Here is a 21,018-nt window from a genome sequence, read left to right as displayed (position 1 = left end):
TTATCATTACGTTATGTTATCGTTTCTTTGTTCGTTGTTTAATAAAAGTTCATGTTCATCAGTGGCCTACTGATTTTCGTTTTCCTATTTTTTTCTTTCCAGGTTGTTTCATGGTAAAGTTTCTGTTAACAGGATACAGTGATCACTTCGTTATTATTGCATATGTCCTTTTCACTAGGGGTGCTCTCTGGTCGGGCCAGATGACGTATCTCTAGTAAATGGTCCGGGTGAAAAAGGTGCATCAATCAGTGGGGAGTAGATAGGCATGACAGATTACAACGGGGGAGAAAGGTCCGCATTACGTACCCTTTCACTACTTGCAAAGATTTTCCTACGTTTATTTGCAAACAGGGAATACCTCCAAAAAGAACTAATTCCCAAACAGTCAATGTTCGGACAATCAATCAATCAATGAGGAATGAAATAGGTACGACGTGTTAAAGGCTTGCGTTACCTACCCTTCACTATCTGCAAAGGGAGAGAGAATATTCCTATTCTTCCTCGTTTGCAGGTAGAGAAGATCCTTAAGAGAATTAACTTCGAACAATTCAATGCTCGATTGAAACAATCAACAAGGGGTACTGTGAACACAAATGAACGCCGCTTATGTACATACGCATTGCTATTTTCAACAGGTTGTTCCTAATGTTTCTATTTTAGCGAGGTCAAAAAGAGATCCCATTAGTGGCCTACTGATTTTGCTCGATTCCTTTTGTTTTTTTACACGATTTTTCGCTATCTGCAAAGACTAAACAGAGTATTGCGACTCTGTGCTTGTTTGTAAATAGAGAATGAACCAAAGAGAACAATCAATCAAATGGAGAGAGAAGCAGGCACGACGGATTACAAAGGGGGCAAAGGGCTGCGTTAACTACCCTTCACTATCTGCAAAGAGAGAGTACTCCTAATAGAAATGAGGGCTGGGGGGCAGCATTCAAAGCAGATCAGTGTGCATAAACACGAAAATGTTTTTACTTACCACGTACTTGACATTCGACAGCTTATGATATTTGCTATTAAAAAACCATTGAAATTCACTGAAAAAACCATAGGTTATAGACCATATATAGTTAGGAATTAGCATTTACAAAACCTTGAAAATTCACTGAAAAAAACATAGGTTATAGACCATATATAGTTAGGAATTAGCATTTAAAAAACCTTATTTTACTCACACAAAACCATTGAAATTCCATATATAGTTAGTTGCACTAACTATATATCGCGCACCCGCAATCCACTGCTGATCATGTCACATATTACATCATTCATGACATGGTCAGTGACATCACTGATGACATCACTGATGACATCTCAAATGACATCACTGATGACATCACTGATGACATCTCATTTGACATCATTCTTGTGCTAATACGATAAACCTCTTCAGACTCTAATATAACTTTAGATACACTCAGTGTATACAGACACTCACACACTGCCACTCATCCATGGAGTTACTCACACACCCAGTCAGTCATGCAAAGAAACAATCTCACCTCCATTTCTTCAACTATACAGTTAAACACACCTTACTTATTGAAACATATACTAACACATATTCACTCTCTTATACAATCCCTGATACAAGTTCACAATGATCGATACAACCACTCACTCATTCAGTGGCTCTCATGCACAGTTATTTATATATGCCAACTCTCACATGTACTGTGTTTTACATATGTACTTACTATGACATGTAGCATTGAGATATCCATTCACTCATCAATACACTCATGCACACAGTCAACTGCCCATGTAGCTGTTTCCACATGCACTCTTGAACTCATACACCTAGTGAATAAACTGCTCACACATCTATGCATAGAGTCTCACACCTTCCAGCCACCCCCACACAAACTCAATCTCCCATAGAAATACTTGGGCAACCAATTAATAACACATATAGCCTCTCGTATAGCTAATGATCAACACATGCAGCAGTTTACAGAACAACAGACATAATGATGCACAAATTAAGACAGTTTAGTCACTAACCCATGCATTCAGTGAGACACATTTAATCACTCACTCATACAGTCAGTCATGCACCTACTAAATCCTTCATCCAGACACTTATACATCCACTCAAGACATATTTTAACTTTACAGAAAAATACAGTCACTGGATGTTGTCATCAGTGATGTCATCAGTGATGTCATTTGAGATGTCATCAGTGATGTCATCAGTGATGTCACTGACCATGTCATGAATGATGTAATATGTGACATGATCAGCAGTGGATTGCGGGTGCGTGATATATAGTTAGTGCAACTAACTATATATGGAATTTCAATGGTTTTGTGTGAGTAAAATAAGGTTTTTTAAATGCTAATTCCTAACTATATATGGTCTATAACCTATGGTTTTTTCAGTGAATATATATATATATATATATATATATATATATATATATATATATATATATATATATATATATATATATATATATATATATGTGTGTGTGTGTGTGTGTGTGCCACTAGCATATGTACGGATCTAGGAGAAAAGATCCTTATAAGCAAATCTCTGAACTGTAGATCAGAATATGTCGTATACATTCTCATATGTCCGTGTAACAAAAGATATGTTGGTAGCATTATCTTACAAGTGCATAAAAGAATTTTACAACACGTTAGGGCCATTAAGAATGTGGACGAAACATACCCTGTAGCAAGGCACTTCCAAACACAACACAACTGCAATTCCACACTACTACAGTACACAGTAATCAATCAAGTTCAAGTTCAAAAGATCTTTATTCGAATTGCAAGAATTCATAAAAGCACAATTCACAAATTTACAGTAGTATTAAAAATCCATAATGAAATTAATAAACAATTCATTTGGTACACCATAATAAAGCATCAAACGGTTTAGCAAGGTTACCATAGAATTTTGAGGAGTCACGGATTATTCATCATCTTACGAGCTTGAGTGGCGATTCTCAAAAAAATGCAAGTGCGAAAGACTATTTCTTCATTTTCTAAAGAAAGCAACATCTTTCCCAAGGAGACAGGTCTATGTTTTTTTAAAAAAGGGGTTAAAAGCCATTTCACATATTTTAAGATATATTTACAAAAAAAGAAAAAGTGCAAAACAGTTTGTGCGCTCACTCCATCACAGGGACATGGTGTGTTTACAAGATTTGGGCCATAGCCTAATGGAAAACATAAGGGAAATTTTACAGTTCCTGCTCTCAATCGAAATAAAAGGCTCCTTTCCCAATTAGTCATTGGCAGAGTGATATATATTGGTAAAAGATTCCTATACGGTTCTATGCGCATATAACTAAGGACGGAAGATTCCCAGATTCCATACTGATCCTTTCTGAGTTGTAAAGTGTATAAAGTGCGTTTTTCAGCTCATTCTTGTGGAGTGAATCGGCTCTGCTAGGGTCTAAAAAGAGGCTTCCTTTGTCAATACTACATAGACTCTGATAGACCCCCGAGAGCCAGGGAATGTCCATTCCTCTCTCACATTTAAGACAATCCCTTATAATGTCTTGCGTTAAGGATGCAGATTTGTTCTTCCAAACTGAGAGCCAGAATAGAGCAGGTCGGGATCTAATAAAATCACAGATAACATTTAGATTAAGTTCCCTATGACGGATGTACTGGATTAGTACACCCAGCAGCTTTCTGCAAAACCGATTTTCTTCCTGCTGGATGTGATGGCTCTTTGCCAACCCCCATATCACAGCTCCATATGTAGCTACTGCAATTCAAAAAAAATTAAAATGGCTGAAATAGCACCAGTTTTCTTCTGGCGGGGGAGACTTAAAATGGAATTGATGGCCTTTAAGAAATTGCTCGTGGAGTGGGCCAAATGCCCAGTCCACGAGCCGTTCGCAGCAAAGACCATCCCTAAATAGGGGAAAGTACCAGTAGAAATTAGTCTGTCGTTCCCTACCAGTATACAATTAAGCTGCCGTTTTCCTGGTCCACATGACATGATAAAAGATTTTTTTAAATTAACACGTAGATCCAGACCGTCCATGTACTCAACAAATGTTTTAACCAAAGTGCGCAGAGAGTTTGGCGTGCGACCTATGAGGACCGCATCATCTGCATATCAGAGTACCGGTAATGGTTTTCCGTTAAGTATCGGGACGTCTGGAGTTGACACTTTCAGGGAATTATTCAGCCCATTGATATAAATAATAAAAAGCAGGGGTGCTAAAACACACCCTTGTCTAACTCCCCTTCCTACCTTGATAGCTCCCGAAACCTCGCCACCCATGCTAATCCTGACTTGTGCCTTGAGATCTGTATGCAAATATGCCAAGAAATGTATCCAAGCCATAACCCAGTAAAATGGACCAGAGTTTAGACCTGTTCACTAAATCGAAAGTGGATGATAAATCCATAAAGGCCAAGTAAATTGGGGAAGGTCGGGCAATGGTATATTTACCAATAACCAATTTAAGATTTAAACACTGTTCAATTGTTCCCACCTTACTTCGAAAACCCAGCTGACATGGCTCTAATATGCCGCTTTCTTCTGTCCATTTTAAGATCCTATTGTATATGATTCGACCCAGGATCTTTAATGTATTGTCGAGCAGGGAAATAGGTCTATAATTAATGGGTTCTGATCTGTCCCCTTTTTGTCAATTGGGACGATAATGCTCGTGGTCCAGGTACAAAAGGGGGTGGTGATGGACGGAGCATCTGAATCAATCAAACACTCACACCCAGTCAAAAGATCTGGGTTTAATCCATCACCGTTCTTTAGCCCACTCTGCCACCCCAATTCAGACATGGCTATATGCAAATCAGTTTGACCCTGTGCCTCATGGGAACAGTCCAGCCCGAACTGCCAAGCCATGTCTTCCCTGGACCGGAAACAAGCTTCCGAGGACCGGTTTCTGGCATTCCAGCCGTCTTCAGCCCGGCTTGCTTGAATCCAGTGGCAAAATGAGCAAGGGACTCACGTCTGAGCATACCCTGCCAAACTTATGGCGGTCAAAAGCGGTACAAAAGGGGGTACTGGGCATAGGGGCTTGGGGTAATTTATTAAAAACGTTCAAAAGAAGTGGGGCCCAGAACTCTGGTTTCCATTTAATTAAATCTATGGGGAGCCTGTCAGGGCCAGGAGCCTTATTATCAAGGCTCTGTGCAATTGCCTCTTCTACCTCTAATAATGTGATTTGCAGGCAACGTAGTTGGCCCTGCACATAATGATCTGAGTCATGAAGTGGGATGGCATACATTTGGGAGAAGTGGTTCTCCCAAGACTCACTGGAAATTGTTCAGCTCACAGGTGTTAATTGCTGGCCCATGTTGCGCAAATCCCTAACTGCGGACCAGAAAGTGTTTCCCTTCTTTCCTCCAGCTGACTCTGATAATGCTTCCCAACGTTCATTAAGGAGGACACACTTCCGCATACTTATTGCAATATTGTACCTCTTCCTGGCTGTTCTTACATCTGTGCGGCTCCTTGGTTTAGAAGTTAGAGCCTTGCTCAAATTCCTCTTGGCCTCTGAGCATTCGTGGTCAAACCACCTTGGTTTCCTGGCCTGAGAAAGTGGTACAGACAAAAGGGATTTAATCACTGAACAAAGTTTGGTAAAATCTGTAATTACCCTCGAGTGTAGACCTTCAGTTTGTAAACATGAGGTAATTAGATACATGTACCACTCTGGAGTAATTTCCCACTGTCAACTCCCCACCATTTTAGTCTTAATTTGTCTGTTGAAGGAGTTAAGTCCCTAGCCCCACAAGTGGCGGTATACACGGGGCGGGATGCTAATCTTAGTACCACTTTAAGATGATTATGATCCCCAAAATCTGTTAAATGAATCTCAGCAGTAGGTAAACGGTCTGCGAGGCTAGGGGAAACAAAAATAAAATTAATAGTTGAAAAACAATCCCAGACTCTAAATGTAGGTACCTGCTGGTATGTTGGAGGATAGATAGATTCAATGCCAGTTAGTCCTATATCCATTACATTAGTGAGGATGTGCTGACTAACTCCTTGCCCCTCCGCACAGCAGGATCTGCATATAATATATTCATATCATGTAGTTTGGTTGGAAGTTTAGCATTAAAATCCCCACCTAGAACGATCCCAATGGACTCATCTGAACCTTGCTGTTTATCTAATTTAGAAATGTTGCTAAAAAGCTCAATAAAATTCCTATTTGGAACGGAATGAAAATCATTATTATAAAAATTAATTAAATAAAAAGGGACTCGCCTTTTGTATTTCAGTATTTCAATATTGGGTCTATTGGTGGGTATAACCTTAATATTCCCTCCGGATGCTATGCTAATCCCAATAAAAAAAAAAACGAACGTGCGGCCAAAGTCAGGCTTAGATGCAGTTAAACTAAAACAGTGAAATCCTTCTATGTGTAAATCATGTGTGGCTCATGTTTCCTGAAACATTATGACGTCTTTATCAGATATCATATGCAGCCAATTACCATTGTCTAACCTTGGTTTGAGACCTGCAACATTCCAACTCAAAACATTGAGGTCAGAATCAATTTTACTTCTCTTAGAGTTGTGAGCAATATTAGGTATGACAATTAGTATAGGCCCTATAACACCCTCTACCTGTAATTTATGGTCTGCTGATGCAGGTAATTGCAAATTCTTTAGTTCCTGACCATCTAGCTGCTTCAACTGGATATCTGGTTGAGAGCCTAATGTATCCACTAGTATATTCGCCACACATTCTTTGACATCAATCATCCTACACAATTGTCAATCTTGTGCTTCCAGGTCTGAGAGGGCCTGAAACCTATTGTTGTCATATAAAGAAGGGAATACATTACTGACATAAAAGTGTTTGGGTTTATAGAAAAAACCCAACGGTAATGCACTGATACTAGTGTTAGGTGATGCAAATTGCTCCTGAATGCCTAAAATCCGTCGGACCATTTGGGGTTTGCGGAAATTAATTATGATGCAATCGCCACCAATACTCTTAGATGAATGGCCAACGCACCCTACCCGTCTCACCATAGGGATTTCATTCATATCTGAAGCATGGAATCTTTTATGTTTAATCAACCAGTCGATAGATTTGTTGCGTAACTCTATCCAAGACTCCCTCTGGTCCCTAGCAAGGTGTGGAACTCCAGCTAGAACCAGCACATATGGGCAAGAACTCGGGGTAAATTCAAGATATCATCATTTGCTTTTGTACAATTACCTCCCATGTGGCTAGTAATAGTTGTACCTCTACTTAAATTAGATACTTCTGGGCCAGCAATTGTACCAGGTAACGGACGTCTGGGGCAGCTATCATTGCCTGGGTTTATATGAGTGATATCAGTAGTTCTAGGTATATTTTGGACCAAGCTTACACCAGGATAGGACTGAGGGGATTGAAGATTAGTAAGATCCCTACGTGCATTGCAAGAATTGACTACTGTGGCGTCCTTATTCGTCAGTGGTGGGTGTGTCGTATCCAGCATACAATTTGTAGAGTTTTGTACTGTCAGACTGCCCCTCCCCCAATAATAGTTAAACAATGCTCTTTAACGTCATTAAGATTGTTCACTTTAGAGTTAATTCTGTTGAGTTTTCCCTAAAGTAGTTCAAAGTTCTTATCAATCTCCGCTTTAAGTTGGGATAGGGCAGATTCTAGAATTTTCTCCACCGCATTTGCTAACATAGTTCCCACATTAGAGCTGATATCGCCTTCTGCCACATGCTGGTTTGGGATTACATCAGTCTGTGTGCCCATAGAGACAGAGACCAAGTCTGGATTGATGTCATCATTTGAAATAGCGACTGTAGAGTTTGCTTGGTTTCTGAAAGCAGGGCTCTTAGCTTTTGAAGTTTCCTGAGTGTGCTCTATCCTCTTCCTTTTGCTGACTGATGCCATTGTTTTAGTACTCCCGCTACTTTTGCTGCTTTTGGCCGCCTGCGCCCTAGTATTAATACGACACCGCTGTTGCTACGGCAGTGGATGAACTATCCTCCGCAGCATCCTGGGGGCTAGAAACAACATTCACCTCTGTTACCTGGGATGTACATGTAATGCCTGGATCATATAAAGGCAAACAGGGCTGCAACAAAGCCGGATCCAGGGACAAGCGGCGTTCAGCAATTTGAATTTCATGGGTTAACAAAGATTCTGCCCTCAAAAGGAAGGCGTCCAAAGTACCCACGACTCCTTTCTTTTTGCTCATGTTGGAAGAGATGGACACTAGCCCAGCCTAATGGATAGAAATGCAGTCCAAGGGAAAAACAATTTGATTATAACTTGCCAATAAACAAATTGGATCCTTCACAGTACCTTACTATTCTTTTCGGGAGCGGCAAATGTTAAGGGGGTGGCCCAGCCCAGCCTCCTCTGGGCTCTTACGGGCGCGGACGGGCCCACCCTTGGCCCGGGCTTCATCCGGGCAGCGCCTGGGCACGTCCGCACGTGTCCCGTGCTGCGGGAGGGCTGGGCCGGCTTTGAGGGCCTCTGGCACCCTCCGCTGATGCGTTGCGTGTGCGCCTCAAGCAGCCCCCTGGGAGTTGTAGGCAGGAGGGGGCTGCTGGCGCTGATGGTCGGTGGACGTTCCCCTCACGGCGGCGTTACTTGTAGGAAATGCGGGGGTAGGAGCAAATGCCCTCCCAATCAAACAACAGGTACGCAATTAGTGTTGGCCATCCACCTCACGGCAGCGTCTCGGTAGCTGGCGCGTCCCGCGCTGTGGGTGGGCCGGGCCGGCTTTGAGGGCATCCGGTGCCCTCTGCTGATGCGTTGCGTGTGCGCCTCAAGCAGCCGCCTGGGAGTTGTAGGCAGCAGGGGGCTGCTGGTGCTGATGGTCAATGGCCGTTCCCCTCACGGCGGCGGTACTGGTAGGAAATGCGGGGGTAGGAGCAAATGCCCTCCCAATCAAACAACAGGTGAGCAATCAGTGTTGGCCGTTCACCTCATGGCAGCGTCTCGTAGCTGGCGCGTCAATCAGATATAAAGCAACGAGAGAGGTGGTGACAGAGAGAAGGCACTTAGAAAGTTAGAATGTAGATATATCCTCCGCCTGAATACAAAATAACCGGTAGGGATCAATGTTGATGAAGAAATCTATACCTACCTGTAAAGATACAAAGTATTGATCCTTGATTTCTATGTTCTTGTAATTTTAATTGTTTTAAACTTACATGGTTACCAAGGCTGTAATAGTTTTTTAGAATAGAGATTAGTTGCAAATTTTGGTGGCATACTTTGGTATATATCATTGCATTTCTGATGATTTATTTTTTCTGTGCAATTTTCTGTAGGGCCCGATCAGATGCTCCCGTTCCAGGGGCATCTGAGTTCCGGTCCATTGATGGGAGAACAAAAGAGCTGAAATATCTCTTGTTTTTCTTTTCAAGACTTTTGTTTTTTTGCTTTCAACTCAGTGAAAGGATTCATCCAGTGTGTTCCAAAATAAATTGTGAGCACATATATCTGTTTCAATGATTCGCCATTGCCCACTGGGGCTATACGCTTATGCCCAATGAGGGCATAATGAGGGCTTTTTGAATAAGAGCAGAGCACTGAGTGATTTGGAACATTTATAGTGATGCATATACTAAAAGTATTGTATTTTCTTTTTTTAATATTTTCTCAATATCCGATTTTCATATATCAATTTAGTGATTGAGAAACAAGGAATACATTGTATTATTCAACTGTTTTATATCGAGGAATTAAGTGCTAGAGCATTGCCCAAATTGTGCAGGAACTGCTACTGTGCATAATGGAAACATGCAGTGTGAACTTTCTTGAATGCTATTTTTTGCTATATTGCCGAGGTACAGACTTTGTATTAGACATTGTTTCCACTTAAACATAAATTATTTGGTGGCAGGTTACCAAATCATGTTCAGAACGATTGTTACATATTATGCAAATCATGATTCTTGTACTTTATTGATTTATATTAGTATAAGTGTATATAGATTTTCTTTGTTACCTATGGAGTTTATTTTGACAAACCGGTAACCACTGCTACTGTAAGATGGCCAACAAGGTAGAAATTTAAGTTTGTACAAAAACAGTCACCCGTTCTCTATGTCTAACATTTTACGTATATATGTTGCTTGGAAACATACTGTCAGCATCGTGATAAAGGCTCAACACCGAAACGCGTAGATGCTTGTACCGCTTTTACCGATAACTTCTTTTGATGGAATAAAACTCACATCCTGATTCCGAAGCGCCATTGAGTGCCATAATTTTCACTGGACCTACTTATGAGGAGTTCTTTACCATATATATATATATATATATATATATATATATATATATATATATATATATATATATATATATATATATATATATATATATATATATATATATATATGTATATATATATATATATATATATATATATATATATATATATATATATTTTTTTTTTTTTTTTTTACCTACTGGCGGTTGCCAGTAGGTAGTTATAGTTATAGTTATAGTTAGGACCCATTTTCCTAGGAAATCCGCAACATTCTATTTGCAATAACTTTGGCGCCGGTTGACGAATCTTCGCAAAATTTTCAAAACAGATGGTCAGCTCCAGTCCGCTCCTATCCTGAAAGTTTGGGAGTGATTTGTCCAGCAGGGGCCGAGAAAAAGGGGGGTCCCAAAATGTGTTTTCCCCATGTTATTTCCCATAGGAAATTTTAGACACGGCTACAGCCCGAACTGCTGAACGGAATTACACCAAATTTTGCAAAAAGGTAGCCCTTGGTTCAGAAAGCGCCCTTTTTTTAAATGGTATAACTCAGTTCAGTATTTCCTGAGAATTCAAAAAATAGTAGTGAAAAAATAATGTTATAGCAAAAACTGCTGAACGGAATTACACTATATTTGGCAAAACTGTACTGCTTGGCTCAGAAAGCGACCTGATTAAAAATGGTGTAAATCCGTTCAGTAGTTTTTGACTAATTAAGGAATAAAGATAGTGATATCTATGGCCACGGTGGCTTTATTTACATATCTGCAGGGGCTCATGGCCCCCCCACAGCCCCGGGGACCACCACCCCCTGGGCTTGTTTTATCAAAAATAAACTACCTGTGTGGGTGGCCTCGAGCCACCCCACACACCCCGGGGACTGCCAACTCCCCGGGGCACTAGATATTTAAAGTAGGGGGTCTGTTATGGACCACCAATCCTCGGGGAACTCCACCCCCGGGCTTTGTATTAAGCGGGAGGGGGGCCACAAGCCAATGATGGCCCTGGGGACCGCCACCCCCCAGGGCCGGCTCCTGCAGTGTCGCGGGGGACCCACCCCGGGACACTGCTGTTTGCTATGGCAGAGCGGGAGCCTCGCGGCTCCCGCCCTGCCATAACAACCTTGGTTTGCATTTTGAAAGAGAGAGCAGGGAAATCTGCTCTCTCTTTCAAAATGCAAACCATATTGCTTTTCCACACGGGGAGCTGCATGTTAGCAGCTCCCCATGTGGAAAAGCAATGCCGGCTCCCGAAGGATTCGGGGAGCCGGCAGGACCGTGGGGCATTGGGGCTCCCCCCACAGTCACCACCATTGTATATAGGCCCCGGGGGATGGGGTCCCCGGGAGAATATAAATGAGTGAGAGGAGCAAATTTTTTTAAGGTAAAATTTGCAAGCACGCACCCAGGGCGGCATTCCGCGGGCCCCCTGCTGTGCACACGCTGGGTGTGCAACTCCAAAATGCACTGGGTGCGTGACTCCATGCAAAAAAAAGCGATATTTTTTAAATATGCATCAAGCTTATGTGTTTAGATCTTGGGTGGCTCTAAAAAGAGCTGTTGTGTTTATTGTGAGATTTTGGTACCTACAAGTAAATACCGATGCAGAGTCTATAATTGGTGAGAAAGACTGCCCTCATCTGTAAAATGTTCACCATCTCTACTATAGATGCAGTCCATATTAAAACGCATATTGTTGTTGTAAATGGACCCCACCCTATAATCTCTGAGATTAGCAGAAACAGCTTTATTGACATGTTTCCTAGCTTTCTCAATCTGTGGACAAAATTGATTGGACCAGTTCCATTTTTGTCTTTGGCACATGTTAGAATAGACAAAGGCAGTTTGGGGGAAAAGTGACATCAATTCTCCAAAGGTGTCCTTCATAAGCATTTCCAGACCTATCCCAGTTTATTTTATTTATTTATTTTTTAAACTTATAAGGCGCAAACAGCTACCCAAAAAGGGTTTCCCGGTGCCAAGACACAGCACAGAAAGTTGGAAAGGGTTCACAAGGGTCGTCCAAGATTATTGATCGAACAACCAGGTTTTTATTTCTTTCCTGAACCTAACATAACTCCCTTCCTTGCGTATATGGGGCGGAAGTGAATTCCAAATGGACGGACCCAGGTGGGCAAACGATCTCCCACCCATTCTAGAAAGTTTGAACCTAGGCACACAGAAGTTTGCTGCTGATTGTGACCGTAGGTTTCTTTTGGGAATGTAGGGATGAACTAATGCCTGTAGGTATTTAGGTGCAATGCCTGCTTTAATCTTGAACATATAGTTCAGGGTCTTGAATCGGATACGGTTTTCCACCCTAAGCCAGTGCAGTTCCCGCAAGTGGGAGGAAACACAGGTGGTTTTTGGTACTTTACATAGAAGTCGGGCAGCTGAATTTTGGAAAAGCTGTAACCTCTTTATGACTGCTTTATTTGCACCTAAGTACAGGATGTTCCCGTAGTCAAGCCGAGATGTGACAAGGGCATTGACTACGGTTTTCTGAGTGGAGATGGGCAGCATCCACAGGATCTTTCTAAGCCATTTCAGGATGGTAAAACAGAGGCCTACAACCTTGCTGGCCTGTTGATTCATAGACAGAGAACTATCCATAATTACCCCCAGATTCCTTGCATGAGTGACTGGTTTTGGGAGATTTCCCATCTGGGAAGGCCAATGTGAGGTGTTCCAGAGATCTCGCTGTTTGCCCAGAAGGAGAATCTCTGTCTTGTCTCCATTTAATTTCAGCTGGTTGTTAGTCATCCAGCTGAAGATGTTCTGGAGACCTTGTTTCAGGAGAGATGGGGATAGTGGACTAGATTCTGACAGAGAGAAGACAATCTGTGAATCATCTGCGTATGTCATGAGGGTAAGTCCAGATCTCTCCACTAAATCTGCCAGAGGTCTAAGATAAAGGTTGAAAAACAACGGGCTGAGGATAGAATCCTGCGGTACTCCATGGGGGGAGTTGAAAAGTCCAGAGCACGCTGTGGATGAGGTAATTTGGAACGTCCGTTGCTCTAAAAAGGACCTAATCCATTTCAAAGCATCGCAACAGATCCCGTTTTTTTATAGCGTGGTTAGTAACCTTTCGTGCGACACAGTGTCAAAGGCTGCGCTCAGGTCAAGAAGAATAAGGGCAACCGTTTGACCGTCGTCAAGGAGTTTCCGGATAATTTCAGTGACTTCCAGCAGAGCGGTTTCCGTGGAGAAGCCAGCTCGGAAACCAGACTGAGTCTGATGAAGGAGAGAGTTTTCTTCGGAAAAAAGAGTTAGGGCAGAGTGCACGTGTCTTTCCAAACATTTGTAAAAAGCAGGGAGAAGTGAGAAGGGCCTATAATTTGACAGATTTTCAGGGTCTGCTGTTGGTTTCTTTAGTAGTGGAGTCACCATAGCATGCTTCCAAAGAATGGGTACTGTAGAGAGTTCCAAGGAAGAATTTAGTGTGTCCACAATGATTTCAAGGGAGGGAGTGTCCAGTAGTTTCATTATGTTGATAGGAATAGGGTTGCACGGGGAGCCAGATTTGATGGTCTTAAAGATGGACTTTAGAGTGTTGATCGTAATAAGCGGCCAGTGGTCTAAGGTCAGATTTACACTGGGGGTATACTCCAAGTCAGCCTGAGAGGCAGTGTTTGTTTTGTTACTGTTGATTTCTACGATTAAGTTGTCTATTTTGTCGGTAAAGCAGTGAGCGAGATCTTGACATTGTCTCTCATTTAGTGGGCGGGTAGTTGCTGTAGTTTGAGCACCTGCTAAATCTTTAACCATATTGAACAATGTTTTTGTTCTATTTACGGCTTCCATGATGGTATTAGAGACGTACAGGGCGCGGGCTTTCTTGCATGCAGTGTGGTATAGGTTTCTTGCGTTTTGATACGTCCTTTTTTTTTCAGGAGCGAAATCTTTCCGCCATTGTCTTTCTAGTACCTTGCATTTGCAAGTGAGTCGTTGAACCACGGGACTGGGGGACAATGTCTATTGCCCTTAGTGTGAGGGGTTGGTAGGCAAGTCTCAGCCGCATTACTGAGCCACTGTTGGGTAGCTATTGCAATACTATCCATGCCTTGACCTTTATTGGGTGGGTTTTTGCCGAGTGCTGTGTTGAGTTTTGAAATGTCAAGAGTTTTCCAGTTTTTTCTTGATGAGGCAGGGAACACAGTCTGAGTAGAGGAGACGGCTGGTAGTTTAAGATTAAATTTAATTAAATAATGGTCAGACCAGCATACAGGAGTAGTGTCCTGCCAAAATAATTCTGGAAGATTAGTAAATAGCGGGTCGAGCAGATGTCCTGCGTTATGAGTAGGTCCCGAGTTTAGAAGTCTGATGTTTAACGATGTCAGATCTTCTAGCAAGTTAGTGCAGGTCGTATTCAGTTGGTCATCCAAGTGTAGATTTAGGTCTCCAATAAGTGAGAAATTTTTTGAGGCCAAGTGAAAGGGTGTGATATAGTTAGCTAACTTGGAAGCCCATTGAGTGCCGTTCCCGGGTGGCCGGTACATCAAAATGCTGGATAGCGTGAAGTTTGGGTTCATGGTGATTTTAAAAAATGCGGCTTCACAGTCTGGGATATCCACCGGCTCAAAGGTACATTTGAGTGCTTTATTATAAATAATAGCAATTCCACCACCAGTTTTAAGAGCTCTGTCCTTCCTAACAATCGCATAGTTGGACGGAAGAGCAGTGGCCACATCAGGACCGGAGCCTTCATATAACCAGGTTTCAGTCAGAAATAGCGCACTGGGTTGAACATCTAGTATCAGATTAAAAATGTCCAACTTATGCTTAGATAAGGAACGACAATTGATACTGTAGAATAAAAAGTCTATGTCGATGGGACAGGTTTGATTATAGCGCTTTCTATGTCTAATTCTGCAATCGGGATTAGGTTGGAGATTAGATAGTGTAAAATTGCAGTTGTGGCAGGTCGCATTTCCTGTATGGGGTACTTCGAGTAAAGTGCAGTCGCTATGCTTAACCACTTGGCTGCTAAGGGGTTTTCCCCTCCCGTGCTGCAGATTTATGTTTCCCAGAAGTGTGGCTCACTGGTTAGAGGAGGCAGACCTGGAAGCAGAGGTCAGCCCGGGACCAGGGTTCAATTCCCGGCTCGGCGGGGTCTTGAGTCCTAAAATGTCCATGGACTCGACAATTCTCGCTCCGGTGCCTACTCGATTCACGGGTTCACACTCTGCGACTCTGGGCAATAGCTTGCTTAATCTCCACAACGGCCCCTCGCTGCGGGATGCCTGGCTTTCGCCTTGCGGATACCCTGCCGGGGTTATCTCACAGGGGAATACCAGGACGGGTTCCCTAAGCAAGCGCTTAGAAACCGCTCGGTGATTTGCGCTATATAAATTCCTTTACATTACATTACATGACGAGTTGACCTTGTCATGAGCACAGATTCAGTGTGCCTCATGACGAGTTCACCTTGTCATTAGCATGCAAGTGGTTAAGGGAACGCAATGCTTTAAGTTGATCAGATGACATTAGTCAAAGTGCCTAGGTCATTGCCACCACAGTGCACACTTATGAGGTCAGGGTGTTGGAGATGCAAAAAGGATTTAACCAATGGCATCAATTGGTGCCACTTTAATCCTCTCTGTACAATCCATTTAATGTCTACATTTGGCAAAGCTAAATCTTTGTCAATAGCTCTGCTTTAGGCATACCTTTTCAACCAGAAAATATAGCTGTGTCCCGCAATCCACACTCTAAGCATCTTAAAGGGAGCTCTGGATGCACCCAGAAGGCATCTGTATGTGAAAAGGGCAGTTTGAAAACTAAGGGGCATATTACCAACAACTAGCGATAATTATCGCTATGTTGGCTTAGCGGCAATAATTTTATCGCCGTGTTGCGGCGATTTTTATCGCTTAGGAGCCTTGATATTATCAAGGTTTATCTCCTAAGCGATAAAAATCGGCCGAAATGCATGAATATCGCTGAAAAGTCAGCGATATTCATGAATTACCGAGCAAATGCTCTTAGCCATGTTATCCACCTCCCATTGGATAAAACATGGCTAAGAAATGCTCAGGGCAGGTGTTAGCTTTTGGAGATATTCGCGCTTAGCGCGAATATCTCCAAAAGTTGGTAATAGGAGATAGCAATATTAGCGACTGTTTCCAGTCGCTAATATCTTGGCACGCCCACTTTGCATGTCATTAGTGATAAATATCTCTCACATGCAAAGCGGGGCCCAAGATGGTCGCTATCTCCTACTAGCTGTCGCTAACTGGTGTTAGCGACAGCTAGGTAATAGGGAGATAATTTTATCTCCGCTTTCTTGGCTTTTAAAGCCAAAAAAGCGGAGATAAATTCCTTGATAATATGCCCCTAAGATTTATCTAAAATGGTGGATAAGATGCAGTTTTAAGAAAAGAAGAGAAATGATTGGCTGTTTGAGAACATTATAGACTAAAAAATAGAGTGCATGTTTCTGTGTTTTAAAAAGCATGTTTCTTATTGGTTAATAAAAACATTTTGAAAAGAACATTACATAGGATTAGCAGATATTTTGAAAAGTCAAGCACACTTGCTGTTTGGAATTGCAACATTGTTTACTGAACTTGTGACCTGTGTGTTCAGTTGAGTGTTCCATGAACTGTTACTATGGTAAAAGGCATTAAGCAGAATGGGGGTAGGGTAACCAGTTATGTCAATTGGAAAGGGTTGAAATGTGTAAGCAATAGAAATGTGTGTTTGCTTTTGAATTATTGTGGGAAGCAATGTGATTTGATATTTACATGTATATGTGTGTAAAATGAGAGGGAAAGTTTGCCATTTTTTTGGATTTGCTAAGAGCAGTGCACTACAGACATTCTGTATACGAAAATCCGTTGTGTGATTCAGATACTTCTTAATCTACAAATCAATTTGAAAGGTGAGTTATTAATTTGTGAGGTGTTGTATGTGGTGCCTTTGTTTTTAATTAGACTGCTGTGTTTCTCCTGCTAAAGTCCAGGAAATAGTCTTGCTTGTCTAGAATCACACTGTAAGTCTGTGTGCACTTGTGCAACCATTGTGACAGAAGCATGTGGTTACTTCATATCGTTGCTGACACATAACTGCTTAAAAAGCTATCCTGTTGTCAAGTTTCAGTAGTATTAGAAGCCAGTCATTGCTTATGCATTTGCAGAATGAGTCAGGCATTCACACTAGCAGTGCTGTAGTTGAATATGTAGAATGTATGCAGTCACCTTACCCCGTTCAGACTAGTGAGTCTCACCTGCTAAAGTCCAGGGAATAGTGTTGATTGTCTAGAATCACACTGTGAGTCTGTGTCCATTTGTGCAACTATTGTGACAGAAGCATGTGGTTACTTTATGTTTTTGCACATAACTGCTTAAAAATCTATACTGTTGTCAAGTTTCAGTAGTATTAGAACCCAGTCATTGCTTATGCATTCACAGAATGAGTCAGGCATTCAGACTAAAGTGCAGTAGTGAAATCTGTAGAATGTATGCAGTTACCTAACCCTTCTAGACTAGTGATTCTCTTCTGGTAAAGTCCAGGGAATAGTCTTGCTTGTCTAGAATCACACTGTGAGTCTGTGTCCACTTGTGCAACCATTGTGACAGAACATGTGGTTACTTCATCTCTTTCCTGACACATGACTGCTTAAAAACCTACTCCCCTTGCACTCCTCTATTGACCCATTCAGCACCATGTACTAATCCATTCACTGTGCCAAAACCCTACCACGTATAAATTCACCCAGGCACTCTCATTCCAGTATTCTTAATCATTCAGTTAGTACCCAAGTACTCATGCAGTGAGCCAGGCCTTAGCACATGGACTGCTTCAAACCCCTATCCACTATGCATTCAGTCCTCTAACCACCTACACAGTTGTCGTTCACACCTTCAATTCCCCAGTCAGTATCCATACACTTCCAGCAAACACCCTGTGACTCCCCTTGCACTCCTCTAGTGACCCATTGAGCACCATATACTAATCCATTTACTGCGCCAAATCCTAAACACTTATAAATTCACCCAGGCATTCTCCTTGCAGTACTCTAATCATTCAGTCAGTATCCAGGTACTCATGCACTGAGCCAGGCCTTAGGACATGGACTGTTTCAAACGCCTAGCCACTGTGCATGCAGTCCTGTTACCACCTACACACTTGTCGTTCACACCTTCAATTCCCCAGTCAGTATCCGTACACTTCCAGCAAACACCCTGTCACTCCCCTTGCACTCCTCTAGAGACTCATTCAGCACCATGTACTAATCCATTCACTGCGCCAAAACCCAACTGGTTATAAATTCACCTAGGCACTCTTCTTGCAGTACTCTAATCATTCAGTCAGTACCCTAGTACTTATGCAGTGAGCCAGGCCTTAGCACATGGACTGCTTCAAACCCCTAGCCACTATGCATGCAGTCCTGTAACCACCTACACACTTATCTTTCTCACCTTCAATTCCCTAGTCAGTATCCATACACTTCCAGCAAACACTCTGTCACTGCCCTTGCACTCGTCTAGTGACCCATTCAGCACCATGTACTAATCCATTCACTGCGCCAAAACCCAACCACTTATTAATTCACCCAGGCACTCTCCTTACAGTACTCTAATCATTCAGTCAGTACCCTATTACTCATGCACTGAGCCCAGCCTTAGCACATGGACAGCTTCAAACCCCTATCCACTATGCATGCAGTCCTCTAACCACCTACACACCTGTCTTTCACACCTTCAATTCCACAGTCAGTATCCATACACTTCCAGCAAACACCCTGTCACTCCCCTTGCACTCCTCTAGTGACCCATTCAGCACCATGTACTAATCCATTCACTGCGCCAAAACCCAACCACTTAAAAATTCACCCAGACACTCTCCTTGCAGTACTCTAATGATTCAGTCAGTACCCAAGTACTCATCCAGTGACCCAGGCCTCAGCACATGGACTGCTTCAAACCCCTATCCACTATCCATGCAGTCCCCTAACTAACCAACACACTTATAGTTCTGCACTTATACATTCACCATATACTACTAATGCATTCTTTCAGTCAATTAAGCTATCCACATACATTCAAACAAACTTTCATACATTAATATACAAATATAACCAGAAAAGTTAGTTCTGAGAAGAACTTTTCTTTTCTTCTTTTTTCTATTATATTATTATTATTTTTTTCAATGATTTTGTTATTTTTTGGGTGTTTTAAAAAAAGAACAGAAAAAAGAATGAAAAAAACAGAAAACTTCAGGAATTAACAGCCATTCCCAACAAACAAAAGTCTAACAACGCTGGAGAAAGGTAGTAGCACGCACGCGCGCTATTCTGCTGAATTGTCATTCTCAGCACTGCTGTAACTTTTAAAATATCGTTTTTGCATTTTGTGTGGTAAATTGCATTTACCTTGTTTTTAGAACAATTTCTGTGTGCCCTCTCACTTGCACCCTAAATTGGGCCCCCCACCGCGCTTTTCGCGGATCTATTTCATTTTCTTTCTAGCCTTCGTGTTTGGCGCCGGGCGCCATCTTGGGGGTGGTGTGGAGCGAGTGTGCCACTTGTGTGAGCGCTCTAGCGCTCATCTGCAACACAGGTGAGCCCTACTTAAGGCGAGCTAGGCAGTAGCTCGGCCTGGAGAAAGGTAGTAGCACGCACGCGCGCTATTCTGCTGAATTGTCATTCTCAGCACTGCTGTAACTTTTAAAATATCGTTTTTGCATTTTGTGTGGTAAATTGCATTTACCTTGCTTTTAGAACAATTTATGTGTGCCCTCTCACTTGCACCCTAAATTGGGCCCCCCACCGCGCTTTTCGCGGATCTATTTCATTTTCTTTCTAGCCTTCGTGTTTGGCGCCGGGCGCCATCTTGGGGGTGGTGTGGAGCGAGTGTGCCACTTGTGTGAGCGCTCTAGCGCTCATCTGCAACACAGGTGAGCCCTACTTAATGCTCGCCTCCTGCGCGCAGCGGTGACGCGCAGCGGGAGCGCCGGACTCTCGCCGGAGTCAAGCCAGAGTCCTGCCCGTCTGCGCCCGTCAGCGTCCCGGAGGCGGGCGGAGCGGCGGGTGGGATTCTTCCCACAGGGATGTGTCCCCCTGGGACCCCCGCTTTGCGCTATTCCCCTAGCGAACTTCGCTCATTCTATTCTTACGGCTCTGGTTGTCGCACTGTTTTCCCTGGTCGTTACCATGGGAAATCCCGTTGCCCGGTTTGTGGCTGGCGCCCGACCCGCTCGCTCTTTTTACGGCCGAGCAATAACATCTCTAGTATGGGCTTCGGGTGCATGCTTTTGAACACCAGGTCAGCTTGCAAACATGCGCAGGACATCTATGAGCTTCTCGATATCGATAAACCACTATGCCTCATGCTTACTGAGACATGGTGGGGTGACTCTTCTAACCCTGACGTCGTTCTGGCAATCCCGCCTGACTACAACATCTTCAGAAAGGATAGAGCCAAGGGAAGGGGAGGTGGAGTAGCGCTAGTGGTCCGGAAAGGAACCCCCTGCGAGATCCTGCCAGCTATTGACATCCGAGGCTCGGAGACCCTAGCCTTCTCTATCACTCTTTCGCCCCACCAATCCTTCAAGGGACTGCTCGTATATAGGCCACCTGGTACTCCCGGCACCTTCTTTGAAGATCTGGATATGGTGCTGGTGGAGCTGGCCCTGAAAGCCGAACATTTCATCGTGGCTGGCGATTTCAACTTCCGGATGGATGATTCATCCGACCCGGCTGCCGCCAAACTCTCGGAGGCGCTGACCCCGCTGGGGCTCCTCCCCTACTTTCAGGAGCCTACGCATGAGAAGGGGCATACCCTTGACCAGGTCTTCTCGTCTGTCCCTCTCGAGGGTATAGAGATCACTCC

This window comes from Lissotriton helveticus, chromosome 5_1 (genome assembly GCF_964261635.1).
Source record: "Lissotriton helveticus chromosome 5_1, aLisHel1.1, whole genome shotgun sequence".
Taxonomy (NCBI): Eukaryota; Metazoa; Chordata; class Amphibia; order Caudata; family Salamandridae; genus Lissotriton; species Lissotriton helveticus.
The sequence above is the reverse complement of the archived record's forward strand: the minus strand, read 5'-3'. Positions refer to the sequence as shown.